Here is a 22,293-nt window from a genome sequence, read left to right as displayed (position 1 = left end):
GGAAAACATAGGCAGAACACTCTATGACATAAATCACAGCAAGATCCTTTTTGACCCACCTCCTAGAGAAATGGAAATAAAAACAAAAATAAACAAATGGGACCTAATGAAACTTAAAAGCTTTAGCACAGCAAAGGAAAATGTAAAAGAAGATGAAAAGACAACCCTCAGAATGGGAGAAAATATTTGCAAATGAAGCAACTGACAAAGGATTAATCTCCAAAATTTACAGGCAGCTCAATATCAAAAAAACAAACAACCCAATCCAAAAATGGGCAGAAGACCTAAATAGACATCTCTCCAAAGAAGATATACAGATCCTATATTCTTAGTCTGATGAGACCTCCCTTAGGACCTCAGAGATTTTTTTTTTTTGCTTGTACCAAGGATTATAACTCTAATTAAGCAACTGTATCACCAAAAGTCAGCCGGGCCCAGTAGGAGCTCACTGATAAAATGGCTGCTCCATCAGATACAAATGCATGCTGGGTCAGTCAGTGTGTTCACTATGGGGCCTCCGGTCTGGAGACGTGAGTTCAAGTTCCACATCTGCCCCTAATTATCTGTATAACTTTGAGAAATTGATATAGCCTTCATGAACTTCAGTTTCTTCTTCTGTAAAATTGAGACTAGATGGACTGTAAATTTCCTTGTATCTCAAAAAACACTCAGATGCTATTTCTTCTCCAAATGCAACTACCATATTCAGTCAAAATCTATTATAACACATTGATCTCCTAACATGGTTGGCGGCTGCTACTTATCTGGCTGGAACATCCTTACCTCAAGCACCAGCATTATAAAGGGATTTATATACAGTGTTATTCCTGAGAAGTGTGCCTTTGGTAGAGGGGAATAGAAACTGCAAAGCAAAATTTGGTTTGTGCATATTTTTTCTGGAGAAAGAACACCTCTCTTCCCCTGTGTCCTAGCTTTTAAAATTTCAATTTTTGCCTCCACTAGCCAAAGAAAACTAAGCATGGTACAATTATTCAGTGAAAAGACAAGGGTTGAATAGAAAAACCTGGACAGTGCCATGATTTCATAAAATACAACTTTTTTATAGACTTAAAGAAGTATGAGTTTAAACTTAGGACAGTATCTGTAGCATTTCAACAACATAAACATAAGCTGTGCTTTATCATAAACACAGATACAAAAACATTCTTTGTCATGTGTACTTGCATGAATCAAAAAAGCATAGAATTTAAACTATTTTCAAACACTTAACATTGAGTTGCTCAGAATGTCATCATGTGCTTTTCTTTTTCTACTCCATCTCAAGGTGATCCCCTTCATTTCTGAATAAATAATCTCTTTTACATTATTCAACTTTACATCTGAGTTACAAAGATATGCAACTGTACTGGTTATACTAGTTGATGTTTCTGGGCTACCTCAAAATTAAATTGACTATAAAATGACTTTGGGAGCTTCCCTGGTGGTGCAGTGGTTGAGAATCCGCCTGCCAATGCAGGGGACACGGGTTCGAGCCCTGGTCTGGGAAGATCCCACATGCCACAGAGCAACTGGGCCCGTGCGCCACAACTACTGAGCCTGCGCTCTACAGCCCGTGAGCCACAACTGCTGAGCCCATGTGCCACAACTACAGAAGCCCACGCGCCTACAGCCCGTGCTCCACAATGAGAGAAGCCACTGCAATGAGAAGCCTGCGCACTGCAACGAAGAGTAGCTCCCGCTCTCCGCAACTAGAGAAAGCCCATGCGCACAGCAACGAGGACCCAACACAAGCAAAAATAAATAAATAAAATAAATAACTTAAAAAAAAAAATGACTTTGATTCCCACTGCCTCTGTTTTAAGCTTTCCTACCTTAGGAAGTGACACCACCATATTCCAACTACTCATACCAGAAATCTAGGAATTGTTAAAATTAAAAATACAAATTGAGACTGGACTTGAGAATTCTCTGAGGAGACAAAACTGTTTAAGCCACATAAGAAAAACTAAATCTAGCTTAATAAGCTAGGACAGAAGTGAAACTTAACTTAGGTTATTTCTTGTCATGCCTCTGATAATCATAAAAGAAACTTAGGTCATCTTCCTAAAACTGGTATAAGGTACTCACTTTTAACCAATCCCCCGCCATCTGGCAACCGCCACTGCAATAGCCAATCACTCTAAAGATTAAACAACTTTTTTATTTTTGCTTTATAAGCCATCCTGTAACATCAGGCCCCTGAGCTTCATATTGGTTTTAAATTGGAAAGCGCCCAACAGTTTGTGAACTGTTCTTATATGCACAATAAACTCTTACAAAGTACTATTTATTGAGTTGGTGGTTTTAATTTTGCTATTTCTGGATTTTGGGGGAAAATTTATCAATTTCATTTATTTAATTATTTTATTTTCCTCATGTTTACATACAGTCCATCAGCAAATCTTATGAATTCAACTTCCAAAGTAGGTCTTGAATGGGTCCTCCTCTCTGTTATCTCCCATCATCTACTATTTTAATCCAAATCAGCATTTTCTTAGAATGTTCATTTCTTATAATGAACTACTCTCATGAACTACTCTTATCCAAATCTCATCCTAATCTATTTACCACTTAGTAGCAAGAACTCATTTTAAAAAATCTAAACGTATGTCAATCACTTCCTGCTTAAATATTTCCATGGTCTACCGGAAAATAATCATGAAATTTCATCCCTAAACCTTTAATTTGGCTGGTCCTTCCTGACATGATCCTCTGCATTTCCAAGCTCATGCTGTATAATGTCCACCTTCACTCATGGACTACATCCTTACTGACCTTTCAGACGTGAGGTATACTAAGCTCTTTCCTGGCTCAGCAATGGTTTACCTGATGTTACCTCTGCTTGGAAGGTTTTTACTCCCTGTTTGTCTGTTTTGCTTTCTTCTTTTTCAGCTTTAACGTTCCCTTTAACTGAATTTTAGTGAGCCCTCTCCTGCATTAAATCTTGCCCAATTTATGTCATTATTGTCTATTCTAGCTCTTTGTTTTCTTCTTTATAACATATATAACCATTATATCCATAATCTACTCAGTTATCATCTATTGTTGTCTCTAGAATGTAAACTTCATATGGTTAGATTGTACTTATCTTTTTTTTTTTTTAAATAAATTTATTTATTTATTTTTAACTGTGTTGAGTCTTCGCTTCTGTGCGAGGGCTTTCTCTAGTTGCGGCGAGCGGGGCCCACTCTTCATCGCGGTGTGTGGGCCTCTCACTATCGCGGCCTCTCTTGTTGCGGAGCACAGGCTCCAGACGCGCAGGCTCAGTAGTTGTGGCTCACGGGCCCAGTTGCTCCGCGGCATGTGGGATCCTCCCAGACCAGGGCTTGAACCCGTGTCCCCTGCATTGGCAGGCGGATTCTCAACCACTGCGCCACCGGGGAAGTCCTGTACTTATCTTTTATTGTTGTAGCTCCTATGCTAAACCCATTGCCTGTTTGGTAGTAGGTGCATAAAAAACATTTTATTTTTTTTTTTGAGTGTTGAATAAATTACTGGACCTCACAAAGGTTGTGGAGTATTCATCCTGTGATGTTTTTATCTTAATACGTGGAGTTAGGGGGCAGTGAGGGAATGGTTCTGCAGCAGAGTGTGAAATAAACAACTGGAATTATGAATGCCAGGGCTGCTGTTTAACATACTAGAAGACAGAGGGCTGGATGGTAGTTTGCAACACCCTCAGGCTATCTGCAAATCTGGTGTCCATGCCTAAAATGAGAAACTCCTCTCTCCTCTAAAGCATGCCAGCAACCACTATCATTTATCACAGACCATTCTTTCAAAGTTAGATGGCAGTAATAACAGCCGAGAGGGAAATGACAAAGAAGACACATCAGCTTCCTCATCAGTATAAACAGACCGACATTATTTACTGTTTATGGTGTCAGAACAAATTTCCTCCTCAGTTTCCATTTACACATTTTACTGGCAGCAGAACAATGTGAACATTATTCCCACGAAGAGGAGAAAATGAAAGTGGGTATTTGACACACAAGGCATTGGGATTTAGAAAATAAACTGGCTCGGGGGAGTTAATGGCTATCCACAGTTCACATGCCCTTTGGAGAGGATTCAATCTATGAAAAGAGGCTCATCTAGATTGCAAAATCTTTTATACTGTTCCCAGGAAATGAAAGTGCTTGACCACCACCCCCTGTTGGAGATTTTCGCCTCTCCTTTTCAGTCATCCACAGCGCTCACCCCCTCCAATTCTCTGGAGCCTCTGTGAATAGAAGAATGTCAGGGGCCGGTTTCATAGAGTTTACATATGGTATGGAACTGTGAAGTGTTTTGCATTCTCCAAGCATCTGGCTTACAACCTCTCTCTACAGCTGATTGTCCAAGATCTGAGCGCTTTCAGTCTAATTACCACTGCATTCATATTAAGCTGACCCCTACCTCAGCTGAGGGCTGTGCTTCTTCCCCTAACCACAATTCTGAAACTATAAGGAATATAAGATTGTGTTTGGGTACGTAAGTGTGCTTCTGCATTGTGTTCAAATATACACAGGAGCAGTGAAAGAAACCAAGACAACAAGTACTAATTAGGTGTACTGCTTCCCTTTTACTCATGAAGGTGACTCTAAGAATGGGCATTACTATCTTCTCAGGAAACTGAGGTATAAAGTATATTGTACATTTACATAATAAAAAAATCTTTATATGTTTTTTTTTATATGTTTTAAACAAAGTAATAGTCTCAGAATCTGAAAAAAAATATGTATATGTATGACTGAATCACTTTGCTGTACATCTGAAACTAACACAACATTGTAAATCAACTATACTTCAATATAAAATAAGAAATAATGATAATTATAATAATTATAAAAGGTGCTGCCTTTTTTACCTTTCAGAAATAAAGTAATAATCTCTATAAACAATTCAAGTCTGAATGTTCATATCCTAGGAAACCTCTTGCATATTAATTGCTTTCATTGGACTGATAGGATTTAAGATATTTGCTCATCTCTTTCAAAATCCAAGTGATTTTTTTCACTTTGCTCTTTACGGAAAAAATAAATGACAGTTTTTCTTTTTCAGTTACCTATTAAAAGATACATTGGTTGTTTCCAATGTTGGGCAATTATAAATAAACCTACTATCAATATTCATGCACAGGTTTTCATGTGGACATAAGTTTTCAACTCATGTGGGTAAATATCAAAGACTGTAATTACTGGATCATATGATAAGAGTAGGTTTAGTCTTGTAAGAAACTGCCAGTGTCTTCCAAAGTGACTGTACCATTTGGCATTCCCATCAGCAATTGAATAATTGTTGTCAGTATTTTGGATTTTAGCCATTGAAATAGGTAAATAGGTGTGTAGTGGTACCTCATTATTGTTTTTATTTTCAATCCCCTAATGACATATGATATCAAGCATATTTTCATATACTTATTTGCCATCTGTATATCTTCATTGGTGAAGTGTTTGTTCAGATATTTTGCTTCATTTTTAATTAGGTATTTGTTTTCTTATTTTTGAATTCTAAGAGTACCTTATATATTTTGAATACCTGTCCTTTATCAGATATGGGTTTTGCAAAGATTTCTCCCAGTCTATGGCTTGTCTTTTCATTCTCTTAACAGTAACTTTTACAGAGCAGGAGTTTCTAATTATAATGAAGTCTAAAACTTATCATTTTTTCTCTCATGGATCATCCTTTTCGTGTTGTACCTAAAAATTCATTACCAAGCTCAAGGTCACCTAGATTTTCTCCTATGTTATCCTCTAGAAATTTTATAATTTTGCATTTTACCTTTGGTCTACAATCCATTTGGAGTTAATTTTGTGAAGGGTGTGAGGTCAGTGTCTAGATTCATTTTTTGTTTTTTATTTTGGTGGGAATGTCCAGTTATTCCAGCACCATTTATTGAGAAGATTATCCTTGCTGAATTGTATTGCTTTTGCTCCTTTGTCAAAGATCAGTTGATTATACTCGTGTGGGTCTGTTTCTGGGCTCTCTATTCTGTCCCATTGACTTGTCTATTCTTTCACCAATGCCATTCTGTCTTGATTACTGTAGCTTTATAGTAAGTCTGGAAACTGGGTAATGTCAGTCTTCTGGCTTTGTTCTTCTTCAGTATTGTACTGGCTATTGTGAGTCTTTTGCTTTTCTATATAAATTTTAGAATCAGTTTGTTGATATCCACAAAGTAACATACTGAATTTTTTATTAGGAATGCTTTTAATCAAGAACGGACATGTTGACAATATCAAGATTTTTTTTTTTTTTTTTTTTTTTTTAATTTATGGCTGTGTTGGGTCTTTGTTTCTGTGCAAGGGCTTTCTCTAGTTGTGGCAAGCGGGGGCCACTCTTCATTGCGGTGTGCGGGCCTCTCACTATCGCGGCCTCTCTTGTTGCAGAGCACAGGCTCCAGACGCGCAGGCTCAGTAATTGTGGCTCACAGGCCCAGTTGCTCCGTGGCATGTGGGATCTTCCCGGACCAGGGCTCGAACCCGTGTCCCCTGCATTGGCAGGCAGATTCTCAACCACTGCGCCACCAGGGAAGCCCCGACAATATCAAGATTTTTTAATCCATAAACATGAAATACCATTCATTTATTTGGTTCTTCTTTGATTTCTTTCATCAGAGTTTTGTATTTTTCCTCATATTAGATATTGTACATATTTTGCTAGATTTTTATCTAAGTATTTCATTTTTAGGGTGCTAATGTCAATGGTGCTGGGTCTATTTGAAATTCCAATCATCCATTGCTGGTATATAGGAAAACAACTGACTTTTGTATATTAAACTTATACCCTCTAGCCTTGCTCATATTGCTTGTTAGTTCCAGGAGTTTTGCTTTTTGTTTTTGATTCCTTAGGATTTTCTACATAGACAATCATATTATCTGCAAACAAGACAGTGTTATTTCTTCCTTCCTCATTCAGTATACCTTTTCTTTCTCTTTTTTTGTTTTTTGTTTTTTTGTTTTTCTTCTCTTATTGATTGAGTTAGGATTTCCAGGTACAATGTTGCACAGGAATGGTGAGACGGAAGAACCCTACTTTGTTCTCAATCTTGGGGAAGAACATCTAGTTTCTCATCATTAACTATCTTGTTAGCATGAGGCTTTTTTGCAGATATTCTAGATGAAGTTGAGAAAGTTTGCCTCTGTTCTTAATTTGCTGAGAGTTTTTAACATGAATGGGTGTTAGATTTTGTAAATCCTTTTCCTGCATCCATTAATATGATTATATGACTTTTCTCCTTGAGTTTGCTGATGTGATTGATTGCATTAATTGATTTTCAAATGTAACCAGACTTGCATACTTACAATAAATCCCACATGATCTTTTAGTATAATTCTTTTTGTACATTGTTGGATTCAATTTGCTAATAGTTTTGGAGGATTTTTGCATCCATATCCATGTGAGATATTGGTGTGTAGTGTTTTTACCTTGTTTGGGTATTAGTGTAACACTGGCTTCATAGAATGAGTTGGAAGTGTTCCCTTTGCTTCTATTTTCTGGAAAATTTTATATGATCTTCCTTAAATGTTTGCTAAAATTCACCTTGAAACCATATGGGACTGGTGCTTTGTGTTTTGGCAGGTTATTATGTATTGACTCATATTGTTATATATTCATATTTTTTAAATATATGATATTATACTTTCAAAACCTTTTCCAATAGGAAAGCAATTATAATGGAATTTTAAAATGTAAAGAGAAACAAAAAGTCATTATTTATGAATTTATAAGAAAGAAATACATTCCCCCTACTGAAACACAAATGTCCTTTGAAAAAAAAAAACAAACAAAAAAACGAATATTATGAACACACACAAATACACATGCATATAAATCACCTCAACTGAACCCTCTGATTCAAACCTCTCAGTGCCTTCTGCTTGCTTATAGGAAAAACACAATATCCTTACCATGGCCTATGAGTTCCTACATGATTGGCCTCCTGCCACCTTCTCAAATTGCATTATGGGTAGTTTTCCTCTCTTTCAAGCCCCATGCCAGTTATCTTTTATTCTCTCAAATCCACCAATACCATTCTACAGGGCATTTAAAAATATAAGTCTATAGAATTTCTGCACATAAAATGAACTCCTGTCTTTCTGATTAGTAACCACTTATATCCTTTGATGTCCTTTATTTATTTTTTGGGGGATAAACTTTCTCATGTCCTGATCAGGCTCCTTTGTCAAAAGCTCCTACGAAAATGACTACTCTTCCTTCATAGCATTTTCTGCCATCTGTATTTACATATATCTGTGATTATTGGATGAATATTTGCGTACCCTGCCAAAGAATAAGACCCCAGGAGAATAAGAGGAATATATCCTATATTGCTTATTATCTATCCAGGATCTGTGTAGCGCCTAGTAGAACACATTAGGTATTTAATAAATAACTGTTAAATGAACAAATGAGTGAAAAAGTGAAGAGATATTTCATGGGGAAATTTACACAGATACAACAAGAATATAAATCACCAGTAACTTTCATATTGGTATCATAGTAATATTACTTTCTTAATATCATAATTTGCATAAAGAGTAAATCTTCTAAATCCGTGAACATATCTGTAGAAAATTCAACACCTAATGATGTTGAAGAGTAGAGCTTGTTAATAAAGCAAATAATTGCGTGTATTTATTTATGTTTTGTGTGTGTGTGAGGGTGTGCTTCACCTCAATTATTATTACCCTTTTCTTGAATTTCCCATTTCTTCCTCTGAAAGTTTCAGTTCTTTTGAGGAGCATTTTGAATCGCTTGCAAGAAGAGTAGAAGTAAAAATGCAGCTGTATCTGAAGGGGAAAACAATCAAAATCCCTTTTTGTTAAAGGCCAAAAAGTGAAATAAAACTTGTGAGGCATGCATCAGTAGAAAAGTGTACCGTAATAGACACAAAGTATCCAAGATCGCTTCATTTGATATTAAGCTGTAGTGTTTCTCCCATTGTGTTGAGGTTTAAGATTATACTATAAATGTATTAAATCTACTCTATAGGTATTCTTGGCAGAGGCTGATATAAAACAGACAGTAAACACATTTTCAGAATTGCAGTGATGTTTGTTAAGCAGTCTTAGGCCCATCTGAGGGTATTTTTCTTTCCTAAATCATACAGTGCAGTTGGCTGAATCAGTACATTTAAAATGAGGAAGAAATAGTGGTTTGCCACAGCTGCTCTCATCAACCTGACATATCCACTGTGGATGTGGTATCAATGGACTAGATCAATAAGAAAAATAATGGGGGATGTTAATTCTTTAGTGAATATGCAAAAACTATATAGACAGACTGAAAAAAATCTGTCAAAATACATGTCTGGCCCTAAATTATATTAATAGAAAAACATATATTGTTAAAAGACTGAATAACTTCCTAATCAACTGTGCTTTGTTGGGTTTTTTTGCCATGTTTGTTAGTTGTTTCAGCCTTACATTAACTGATTTTGTTTATTTTAATGTGATTACTTCATAAATCATGCAGCTATACTCAATTGGTAATTTGAATTTCATCTTTCATTCATTTGGAGAGGAAACTTCAGTAAAAGTTAAATCGACTGGACTGACAAAATTCTCTGAAGAGTCTAGCAAAGCTAAAGCATATATATATATATTATATATATGTATTATATATAATATATATAACTTGTATATATATTTTTGTAGAGCAGCAAGGAACCAGCTGCTAAAGTACAGTGCTAATACTGTCCTTTAACTTGTTAACATTTCCTATGTGCTAAAATGAATAATTAGTGTTGTTGTAAATCCACAAATCCACAGAAAATCCTTTCACAGTGAAAAATGATATCAGAAAGCTACAGTCCATTTGCTCTGAAGTGGAGTTGTTGGTGGAAAAGAATTATATCAGTTGTTGTATAGCTCATCTAAGTTTATTAGGTGTGCTTATTCCCATTTTGAAGATTAAGAAACTATATCGGGGGGCTTCCCTGGTGACACAGTGATTAAGAATCCACCTGCCGGGGCTTCCCTGGTGGCGCAGTGGTTGAGAATCTGCCTGCCAATGCAGGGGACACGGGTTCGAGCCCTGGTCTGGGAGGATCCCGCGTGCCATGGAGCAACTAGGCCCGTGAGCCACAACTACTGAGCCTGCGCGTCTGGAGCCTGTGCTCCACAACAAGAGAGGCAGCGATGGTGAGAGGCCCACGCACTGTGATGAAGAGTGGCCCCCGCTCGCCGCAACTAGAGAAAGCCCTCGCACAGAGACGAAGACCCAACACAGCCATAAATAAATAAATAAATAAATATTTTTAAAAAAAGAATCCATCTGCCAATGCAGGGGACACGGGTTCGAGCCCTGGTCCCGGAAGATCCCACATGCCGCGGAGCAACTAAGCCCGTGCACCACAACTACTGAGCCTGAGCTCTAGAGCCCACGAGCCACAACTACTGAAGACCGCAAGCCTAGAGCTCATGCTCTGCAACAAGAGAAGCCACCGCAATGAGAAGCTCACGCACCGCAACGAAGAGTAGCCCGCAACTGCCACAAATAGAGAAAGCCCGCGCGCAGCAACGAAGACCCAATGTAGCCAAAATAAATAAATAAAATAAATAAATTTTTAAAAAATCTATTAAAAAAAGGAAACTATATCGGGATTATGAGATATTTTGTCCAAAAATGCATTGTGCAAGATAAGGAAATTTACTGTCCTGACGACAAAAACACAGACTCTTCTCCTAAATGTAATGGATATAGCATAGAGTAAAACCCTCCCAAAGTGTTGTGATTCTTGCTGAAACATTCAGTCACATATCATGCACTGTTAAGGTTGATGAAATGATTATTTTGAGTAACTGTAGAGGATGAGTCAAAGGCTATTTGTGTTGTCTCCAAATTTTCACTATTGGGAGGTGTATTATTGGAGAGTAAATTACAGTCACCACTCTTGAGAACGTGCACTGCATTAATACTTTATACATAGTATACATGTAAACTTCACAAAAAATTAATGGGGTTTATACTTCTCTCCATTTCCACATGAGAAAGTTAAAGTTTGGAGTGCTTGAGTAACTAGGTCAATCATACTAGTGATAAGTGATAGAATGGAGGTTAGAACCTACATATATCTAACTTCAGAACTTGGACTTCTATTTAATACATACCCTACTATTGTGTATCTCAATAATCATTCCTTTTCTTTTCTTCTCTTGTCTTTTTGCAGCAATTTAAGATAGTCACTAGTTCAACAGATCGTGATAACTTACTCAATATAATTTATTTTCACCAGCATTTCCTTAAGGAAAATGTATCCAGATTGCAAAGACAGGACATGGTATGTCCAGGTGATTATAAAATAGAAAGTTCAATCACCCCAAACAACAACAACAATTCAATAAATAAACTATACTTTAAGAAGAACGCAGTTATCATGATGATTTTAATCCTATTGCTTTGTCAGTTCAATGTGGGAATACGTTTTGACACAGAGATCTAAAACTGACATAGATAAAAAATGTGGCTATCTCTACCCTAGCCCAATCCATCACCATTTGTCACAATTAATTTTGAGCATTATTAATGTTACCAAGTCCAAGCTTGTACTTCTCACCACACAACAGGCCAATAAATTGAGAGATGAGTTGCTGGGTCAAGGAATAGTGACTTTATTCTGAAAGCCAGCAGACTGAGAAGATGGTGGGCTATTATCCCAAAGAACCATCTTACCTGAGTTAAAATTCAGGCTCTTTTTTATTAAAAGGGGAGGGGGTGTTATTGGTTGTTGCAAACTTCTTGGTGTCAGAATCCTTTGTTCTTACATCTGTCCACATAGGTCAGGTCATAATGTTCCTGTAAACCTCCAACAAGACAAATGTTATTCTCTGTTCTGCAACTTTTTATCTTTATATTAATGGGAAAGTGTTATACCTTTAAATGTCAGAGCCTTGAGAATGGGCTATCCTGTATATTTCAGGCTAGAGGCAACATTCTTAACTTGTAGCAAAAGCAATAAAATACAAAGGTTAAAGTAAAAGAAACAGATCCAGCATGGAGTAAGATTTATTCTTCCCTATTACATTAAGACATGGTTTTAAATATATTAAAACATTACCTAGGTAATTTTTATATTACCTCTCCACTGAGAACTTCTGGTTTATATTCTTAGTGTTTTAAAGTTTGAACCCCAGTTTCTCAACCAGTTATTGCTCAGTATTTTAATATATAGTCAGTTTCAGGCAGTGAATTAACTTACTTATGGCTCCAACACTGATTTAATTGGCTCAGAAATATGCTTCTTTCTCTGCCACAAACAGCATACTCTTCAGGCTCCCCTACCCTTTCTTTTCACTCCTTCATGTTTTGTGTTGATAGACATGGTGGAAATGATTTATCTGTATGATAGATGGCTTAACACTTGAAACAAGTTTCATCAATGGTAAACAAGTCATAGAGATTCCCGCTATCATGGCAACTGATATGAATTCTAGTATCCATCTTGTAAGCATTCTTCAGTCTCATGGTTTTGATTATTGTTAAATAGTACACCATATGTTGGAAGAAAAACCACCGTGGTATGGCAAATTGGTGCACACAATTGTTTCTAATTTAGAAGTCAAAAGAAAACAAAACAAGATAAATCTTTGAGGAAAGGAAAAATACAGATATTTGAAAAAAATATTTAGCTATTTCTTTGGAAGCCATGTGGTCATTCTTTACCTGTCTCTCTTGCTTCTGCCACCATTAGTCTATAAGTTCTTTGAAACAAGGGACCATGACCAATTCTTCTCCTCCTCTTCTTCTTCCTTCTTCATCTTAGTGCCCTGCATATTTTGTATCAATGGTAGGCTTAAATAAATGTTGACTAAATGAACAAGGATTACTAGAATGAAGCAAGATTACTAGAATTAGATGTATATTTTAAATTAGAAGATTCCTTAGATCCTATCCAGCCTAGGAAAAGAAATGAGAGTGTTTAGATCTAACAAATTTAATGGATTTGTGGTGAATACTAGGAGCAGAGAATTCGGAAACATTGTAAGACAATCTCTGGCCTCAGAGGAAAAACCTTCTGAAGTTTGGCTGAACTTCTACATTTGTGAGCTCTGAAGTTTCAAATGCTGAGGTCCATCAGGGTTAAATAAGTCATCCTTAGTCTCATAAGCAGTTGGAAACAGTCCTTCTGTGAAATTCTGCTTCCCTAATTACCTAAATAATATCATTTATTTTATTATACAACATTATTTTCCCTATATTAATGAAATAAAATGGATTCATCTGAAATCTTTCTCCTCTGGGTGACTGTTACACACTTTCAATTTGAATCCTCATAATTTAGTTCCAAAGAAATATGGAGATCAAAATAAAAAGGAATTTTAATTTACAAGAAAAAAATTATATGGACCTGCAATAAAACTTACAAGATGTAGACACTTTATTTGGCAAATATTGATAAGATAATTACACACTGAATATAAGAAAAGATAGTAACACAAATATCCAGTTTTATCCTTTTGAGTGTACAGAAGGCATTAGACACAGTTGGTTGAAAACTAGAATTAAAAAATTTTCCCTTTTAGTAACCACTCTTAGAGAATGATATTCCTAATAACATGGACTATGTTAAAAATGACATAAAAATGAAAGTTTTATACCACTTGTTTTAAATGCTTTCTTTCTAGAACAATTAATCTTCAAAAAAGATTCATTGTGAATAATCACCTAACAAATATTCCAACCTTCAAATACTAGGCCTTTTCTAAGCCATCCTCCACTTTGCTTTGAAGGAGATGGCATTTAAAAATCCAAGTTGGATTACATTATGTCACATTATTATTATTATTAAGATTTTAAGATTGTTTTAAAATCTTCTGAGTGTAGTCCTTTTTTATCACCAAGTAGACATCACTTAGATCTAGTGTGTGTGGCAGGGCAGGCAGGGGTGGCTTCAGAAGAGCCTCCCACCTGTCTTGACAAAGCAGGAGGGAATAAACAGGCCTTTGGAAAACAAATCTTGCAGAATAATAAAAGTATGTAAGAATGCATCCAGACTCAGCTGCAAGCCTGACCATTAGAGAAAATGGTTGGTAATCATAGTGCAAGGTTGTAGTTGACCAACCTCTGAGCCAAATTCCCTCCTAGATCACTATCCAGATCATTGAACCACGGCATCAGCATTGTTCTGCCTACTTTTGAACTTCTCATCACATGGGCAGAAGAGACCCTACACTCCAAGGGTCTAGTGCCCAAGGTCTCTAAACCAGGTAAATTCTGATCAATAAATTATTCTAGCTTAGAATTTAGAAAATTATAACATACATTTTGAGCTCGATGAAACTTTGTTTTACTCTAATCCCAAGCATTTTCCTTTCGATATGAAAGGTTTTCCATCATTTTAAGAGAATTCAGTGACCATGCATAATTTTTAAAAAAAGAAAAAAAGCTGCTTGCCTTTCATAAAGCAATAGTACCTCCAAGGCTTCAAAATGTTTGCTTTATGAACTGTCCTCAGCCTGTCACTTACAATTTCCGTTTTCATTATAAATAAGCAGCAAAATGTGCAGACTGCCTGTGTTGCAGTAAAACACAGCTGTTTCCATTTGCTCTCCCATCAGTTTTATTTTCACATCATTCTGCAGTGGAATTGAATTAAATCATTTCATCTCTAGAACAAGGAGTGTTCTGCAGCTTAGTAGCAGGCAGCCCTTAATCCTTAATTTCACTTCTTTTGTGTTTCCCAGTAGCCTAGAATTAGGCCTTCAGTTTCCAACTGTGTCATTTGTTGTATGGAATTTGGTGCTCTTGAATACAAATAAACACCTGACCCTACCTCACTCTCACAAAAAATTAAAAGAACCTTTGCTGAACTTTGAGTTATCAAATGTAGTAAGATTCTTTCAATTCCAGGTAATCGTAGAAAAAAGTGAGAGCTTCCAAGACTAGGGGAAAATGTGACTTGTATCTCAATAACACAAGTTAGGAAAAATAAAGATTAAATGTGAATTGTGTTTGTATCAAAATTGATGAAGACATGACTTATTATCCAACAATAACCATCATATTCATAGTGTTTAGTCTTCAAGTATTGACAACATATTATATCACTCAATTAAAAAAAATCACTGTACTGATTTAGGCAGGCAATTATTATTAACACCTTCTTATAAATGAAAAATGATGATTAGAAAAATGGCTAATGTTAGCTTCAAGTCATATAATCCAGTGTCTGGAAAATTGAACATACTTTTTTGAATGAATGAATGTATGAATGGAGACATCAATTAATAAGTCTTGGAGCTGAAATTCCAATCCAAGTGCAGTGCTCCTTTTCTAAAGAGCACATTTTCTTGCCCTTGTTTACATTACCAGTTTTTAGAGTTAGTTTCTGCCCTATACAAAGTTGGTTATGTTATGTGAACTTCATTTATGTCCCGTGCTCCTTCTTTGCCTGGTATCTGTATTTACACTGATAGTATGAAGTGTTCTAACATCCTCAGGTAAACTCCCACCAACAGGTACAGGCCTTGTCACTTATTATTGATGGATGTCCTTGAACTTACACTTGCCAGGAAGATACTAAGGGACATACTCTCTTGGGGGTTGGCAGATAGTTGCAAAGTAAGGCTTTGTGACATAAGTCCCACTCCTAGGGAGACTGATAATTGAGTGAGAACTCTGAGTGCAATAGGATTCCTTTGGTTTACATCTTGGACACTTGGCAAGTGAGGCCTTTGATTTTACTACCTCTTTGGATTTTATACATTGCTGTGCGTGTGGATGTTTTACCATTCCTGCTCAGCCCCACTTAGGCAAAGATCTTTTGCTTGGGAAATCTTCTTGCTCAGGCAATCTTCTTGCTCAGAAATCATAGCTTTTATTTCCCTCTGCTACCTTTTCCCCTGTCCTCCCTTGGCTTCTTAAGATTTATTGAACTCTTTAAAATTTTTTGTCAGAGTAACACTTCAAGCTATATCACCTAAAGGCCAATTGCCCATTAAAACCGGCATACAAATAATAATCAACAGAAAATTCAGAACCCCGTTTTCAGGTTAGAGATTGCAAAGCCTTTCTAAACTCAGAAAGAGGACTTATGTCTGTGGTCTTTTTCACAGAAGACTAAAATCCCTTTCTTCCTACCAATAAATGGGCCAAATGATACCTTCTAATATAGCAAGTGAAAAAAAATTAAATTTTTTCTGATAGTTTAATATTCTTATCATATGATGTTAGTTATAACTACCGATTTAGAGAACTATTCTTTTTAAACAGACTTTATTTTTTGAGCAGTTTTAGGTTCAGAGTAAAGTTGAGTGGAAAGTCCAGGCAGTTTCCATTATCACCTGTCCCCTCCACACAGCCTCCTTTACTGTCAACCTCCTGCACCAGAGTGCCACATGCACTGCAATCAATGAACTCATCATCATCACTCAACATCCATAGCTTACATTAACATTCACCTTTGGTGTTGCAATTCTATGAGTTTTGACAAATGTTCTGCCGTTAGAATGTCCTACAGAATAGTTTCACTGCCCTAAAAATCCTCTGTTCCTCCCTCCCTCACCCTTAACCCCTGGCAACCACTGATCTTCTGCTGTCTCCATAGTTTTGCCTTTTCTAGGATATCACGTAGTTGGAAGCATTCAGTATAGAGTTTTCTTCAGATTGGCTTCTTTCACTTAGTGATGTGCATTAAAGGTTCCTCATGTCTTTTTATGGCTTGACAGCTCATTGCTTTTTTCCATGAATAATAATATTTCACTGTCTGGATGTACTACTGTTTATTTATCCATTTACCTACTGAAGAATATCTTTGTGGATTCTGAGTTTTGGCAATTATGGATAAAGGTATCATAAATAATCATGTGCAGGTTTTTTTTGTGGACATGTTTTCAGCTCATTGGGTAAATACCAAGGAGTGTGATTGCTGTATCTTTTGGGAAGAAAATGTTTAGTTTTTTAGGAAACTGTCAAACTGTCTTCCAAAATAGCCGTACTATCTTGTATTACAACCAGCAATGAGTGAGAGTTCCTGTTGCTCCACATCAGCACTCCGTTTAATGTAAAGCATTTTACTAGGTGTGTAGTGGTATCATATTGTTGTCTTAATTTTCAATTTCTTAATGACATATGACATGGAGTATCTTTTCATATCCTTATGAAAAGATCAGTTGACTGTATTATGTGGATTGATTTCTGGCTCTTAATCTTGTTACATTAATCTTTCCCCAGTAATTTTATGATTATCTCATGCAATGCAAATAGTGAATATATAAGACAGCCATTGTTACACTTATTTTGTAGGTGACAAAACTTAGGTTTTTAAAGGATAATTATTTTGCCCAGCGTCTGGCTAAATTCTGTTCAGTTCAGCTCTGTGTTGCTTCATAGTTTCTGCTCATTCCACTAAACCAAATATAACAGTTGTACAACAGAGTTTGGATAGAGTACACAAAAAAGGATGATTAGAGTGAGTTCAACATTATTTAATATGAAGTTCAGTTGTTCATTTCTTCTTTCTTTTATGCACTCTTATTTTAAAATTTTATCTGTGTCTGGATCAATCCAAAAGAAGGTTATGGATTTTAATGCACATCGTGAGTATTTAAATCATAAAAGTGGCCACACCTGAAATTACTTTCTATTTAGCACAAAAATTGTGTGGATAACTTGACTTACTTGCACATTAGCACGTTTTCCCAACTCCATTCTTATGCAAGAGCCCAAATAAAGAAGATACAAATGCTCTTAAGAAATCTCAAAAAATATAAAACCACTTATTTGCTTTTATAAAGCTCTTTAAAAGCCACAGCATCAAGGTAGGAAGATAAGTTAGTTAAAAGGAAACCAATTTTCAAAAAGGCATTACATTGCGTGTGCTTTTACTTCTGATCTATTTTTAAGGTATTCAGTGTACATGCCATCGCTGGAGATGTTGCTTGACAGATGACTCTGTCACTAAGAAAAAAGATAATCATGTTTTTTAAAACTATCCTAAGAGAAATCAGAAAACTCTTTGCAAGTAATGGGAATTTATCTGAAATAAGATCTAGTAGAGACCCATTAATATTTTTTGAGATAAATTCTTTATTTCCTTATCCTAAATTGCACAGCAGTAGAGGTTTAAAAGACATGCTATTTATTTGCAAATAGTGTTTTCCCCAATGTTATGGGAGTAATCTGAACAGGAAAAAAATGGTGTTAATGGCTTAGAAAGAATGTCAAATGGTAAAATGGCTTTATTATTCACATTTTTGTATGTGAATTGGAGACTATTATGATTCAGGGAAATTAAAACATTTAATAATCACTTAATTGGGCATTTAAAAAAATTTTCTTCCTCCAACAGATACTAAATTAGCTTCTCTTCTGTGCTATTCACAGGTCCATTTCAGCATATTCAGAAATATTACAAGTGAACCAAGGACTAAATACATCAAAATAAAAGTGATTGTTGACTACTCAACTTGAATATTAATGACTCTTAATTGGAGTCCTTTACTTTCTTCAAATTTTATTCTCCTTATGTGTGATTGTAGTTTGAAAACTGATTGTAAAATTGTGTACTAGAATTTTGAGGTGATTTTCTCAAGTATCTCCCATGTTATATTTATTCCCTCCGAAATAAAAGGATACTTTTCCTTCATTGCCAACATTGAAAATTCCATTTGGAATTTAAAGCAATATTAATGACCCACTTAAAATAAATAAACATTCATTTAAAAAAAAAATCCTTTCTTACTTCCCCCTTGTTAATGTAAAGGGGAAAATTCTCAATGAGTTTTCTCTGTCAAAATGTTTAGTAGTCTTCTTCATTAAAATGTTTCTTATGAAACAAAATAGTGATAATAAAATAGTAATAATAATAATAATTTGGAGGAGTGATTACTTTGTTTTTTACCTTTTACTAAGCCCCTTTACATGGATTATTTCCTTCATTGCTTTGTTCTACAATTTTCTAAGTCATCTTACCAAGAATATACTTATGTCAGTGGCTATATAAGGAACAGTAATGTCTAAATATTTTTCTGAGAATCCACTTAATTAAATGCACACTAGATTTTTTTCCCAAATACAATTCTTTTAAAGTCTTGAAACAGGTGGATAAAATTAAAAATTCAGTAATGTTGAAAAAGACCACATAAAACATTCCTGGGCAAGTAATGAACTTGAAGTAGGATGTATTCTAGGCAATGTGGAGTGTCTTGGACTACCCAATGCAGATGATGAGAACTGCCTGGATTTTGAAATATATATTTTTTTTGTGTTGTGATCAGCGATGCCCAGATAGCTGGTAAAACATTATTTCTGGGTATGTCTGTAAGGATGTTTCTGGAAGAGATTAACATTTGAATTGGTAGACTGAACAGAATAGAAAAGAGGAGGAAGAACATATTTGCTTTCTGTGTGAGCTGGGGTGTCCATCTTCTCTTGTCTAGGACACCGGCACTCCTGGTTCTTAGGCCTTCACCTTGGACCTGGATTTACACTGTTGGGCTCCCCTGGTCTTCAGGCCTTTGGACTCAGAATGAACTATACCTCTGTCTTTCCACTGGTTCTCTAGACAGCACATCATGGGACTTCTTGGCCTCCATAATGAATGGTCTGAGAGGACCTGAAGGCACACGTTAGTTACATGAAGAAGCGGTCCAAATGCCCATGGTCCCCACTCCTGCTACATTGCTATCTCTCTCTAGTTCCCTCAGCCTGCACCTCTGGTCTTGTGGGAAATTCCCTACAATCACTTGGTAGAGGAAGAGAGGGCCTAGTTTATAGCTGGTTCTGCAGACTATTCAGGCACCACTCCAAAGTAGATAGCTGCAACACTGTAAGTCCCTCTCTGGGACAACCCTGAAGTATAGGGATAAAGGGAAATTCTCACAGTGGCTAGAACTTCAGGAACGAAGCGGTTGTTCACTTAGAAGGAGAAATGGTCAGACATGGAATTATACAGTGATTCATGAGCTGTGGCCAGTGGTTTAGCTGAAGGTCAGGGACTTAAAAGGAACATGATTGGAAAACTGGTGATAGAAGAAATTTGGGGAAGAGATATGTGAATAGACCCCTCTGAATGGGCAAAAAACTTGAAGATATTTATGTCCTATGTCGGAACTCACCAAAGGATGACCTCAGCAGAGGAGGATTTTAATAATCAAGTGGATAGGATGACCTGTTCTGTAGTTACCAGTCTTTCCTCAGCTAACCCTGTCATTGCTCAATGGGCTTATGAACAAAGTGGCTATGGTGGCAGGAACGGAAGTTATGTACGCACTCCATCTTGTATCTAGGTAGGTATAGTTTCTTAGAATCAAAGATATTTCCTATGCCTGGTCTGAAGGTAAGTAGATGGCTCCCATGCATCTGAACAGTACAGAAGTAGCAGGTGGCATTCTTGGACCTGAAGGAATATCTCAAGTGTAATTTGTGTTGGGCTTAGACCTGAAGTCTGAATAGATTGAAGCTATCTTAGTGAAAACTTGAGTGGATTGCTGGCTTTGAGAACTGTACCCAATATCCACCCCCAAGTCAAGTTAAAAAGTATAAACTTTGACACAATCTCCTGGAAAAGTGTGGACCTTCAACATGATTAATACCAAATTTCTGCCACCCTGATAGAAAGGTAGCTCAAAGTAAAAGTTAGTAGAATTTCTAGAAAATAAACTTATATTAATTAAAATTCTAACACATAAAATCTCTATGATTTTTCATACTTAATAATTATTAAATTCTAAATGGTAGTACTACTTATCACCCCAGTATTTTAAATAATTTTTATTTGGTACTTGGATTGTCTCTTTGGTCCTGATCTTTCACTTCTTGGCTATAATATGGGTGTTAGAGTCTAAAAAAAATCTGTCTAAAATAGTCCCCCTGCCCCTGCTTTTTTAAAGAATTTACTTATGGATTATAAGAATAAGAATTTAAGACTTCATCTTCCACATTCTGCTGGTCAATGAATATGTACTGCAGTATGTAATAATACCTAAGTCCCTCCTCCACTCTGAACTCAATCCAATTCTAATATTAGATTTTGGAAGTGGATTTTGAACATGGCCTGTTTGACTAATCAGATGATCATTTTCCTATTCTTTTTTTTTTTTTTAATTAATTAATTAATTTATTTTTGGCTGTGTTGGATCTTCATTTCTGTGCGAGGGCTTTCTTTAGTTGTGGCAAGCGGGGGCCACTCCTCATTGCGGTGCGCGGGCCTCTCACTATCACGGCCTCTCTTGTTGCGGAGCACAGGCTCCAGACGCGCAGGCTCAGTAGTTGTGGCTCACGGGCCTAGTTGCTCTGCGGCATGTGGGATCCTCCCAGACCAGGGCTCGAACCCGTGTCCCCTGCATTAGCAGGCAGACTCTCAACCACTGCGCCACCAGGGAAGCCCCATTTTCCTATTCTTTTTTATTTAAATGCTGAGTGGCGGAGCTGTATTTGGGAGGGCAATGATTTCATTACACCGACAGAGGGAACTGCCTTTCCAACAAAACAACAAAAGCCAAGTTGGCTAAGGGAAAATGTTCCATATCACATTGAAGGAGCCACAAGAGAAATGCCTACAAAATGTCACCTCACACACAGTGACTATAGGATTACAGAAATCTAATTAGCCATTTCATTAACTGAGTTCTGTCTGTGGAGATGGTAAACAATGGGGACTCCGAAGCATCCATTTGTCAGAAATCTATGGAACTGTCAGGGAGATTGTTCAATAATTTGTTCCCTGTAATTTTTCGGGCAGGGCTAGGAGGATTGAGTGACATTAAAAGTGACTTATTTCAGGTTTTAAAAAACAGGGCACTTTCGGGGTGCTAAATCCAGTATTGTGAATATATTAACAATGATGTTTTTAAATTGTTTCTTTTTTTCATCCCACACAAGCTAATTAGGTAAATTTATAGATATGATATTACAAGGGTCACATCTGTCAAAAGTCATCCAAAAGATGCTATTTGGCACAACTGCAGGTGCTATTTTCATATAGCACTTACGCTATCTACTGATTATCCAATTAGCTTAAAACTCTTTGAAGGCATGTGCCTCATCTTACTAGTTTCCATAGGTTTTAGTGTCTGAGACATTTTTGAGGTAATGAATAAGTGAAGGAAACAATTGTTAAAGGAACAAAAGGATTTTAACTTCAAAATAACAAAGCAATATAGATCCAAGAGAAATGGAAGGAAATTGATGCACTGTTACAATTTCCGATTTATTGAAACAACTCACATGGTCTTCAGTTTAGTTTCCTAGTAAAATGCTAAGAATTGCCACTGAATTTTGATAAGGATGTTATTGCAGATGAAAAGCACTGAAATCGACAGCAGTCAAGCTTCTGTCAATTGTAACTTTTTACTTTGGGGCTGGTTA

Source organism: Balaenoptera borealis (assembly GCF_965194805.1).
Source record: "Balaenoptera borealis genome assembly, chromosome: 11".
In the NCBI taxonomy this organism is placed as follows: domain Eukaryota; kingdom Metazoa; phylum Chordata; class Mammalia; order Artiodactyla; family Balaenopteridae; genus Balaenoptera; species Balaenoptera borealis.
The sequence above is the reverse complement of the archived record's forward strand: the minus strand, read 5'-3'. Positions refer to the sequence as shown.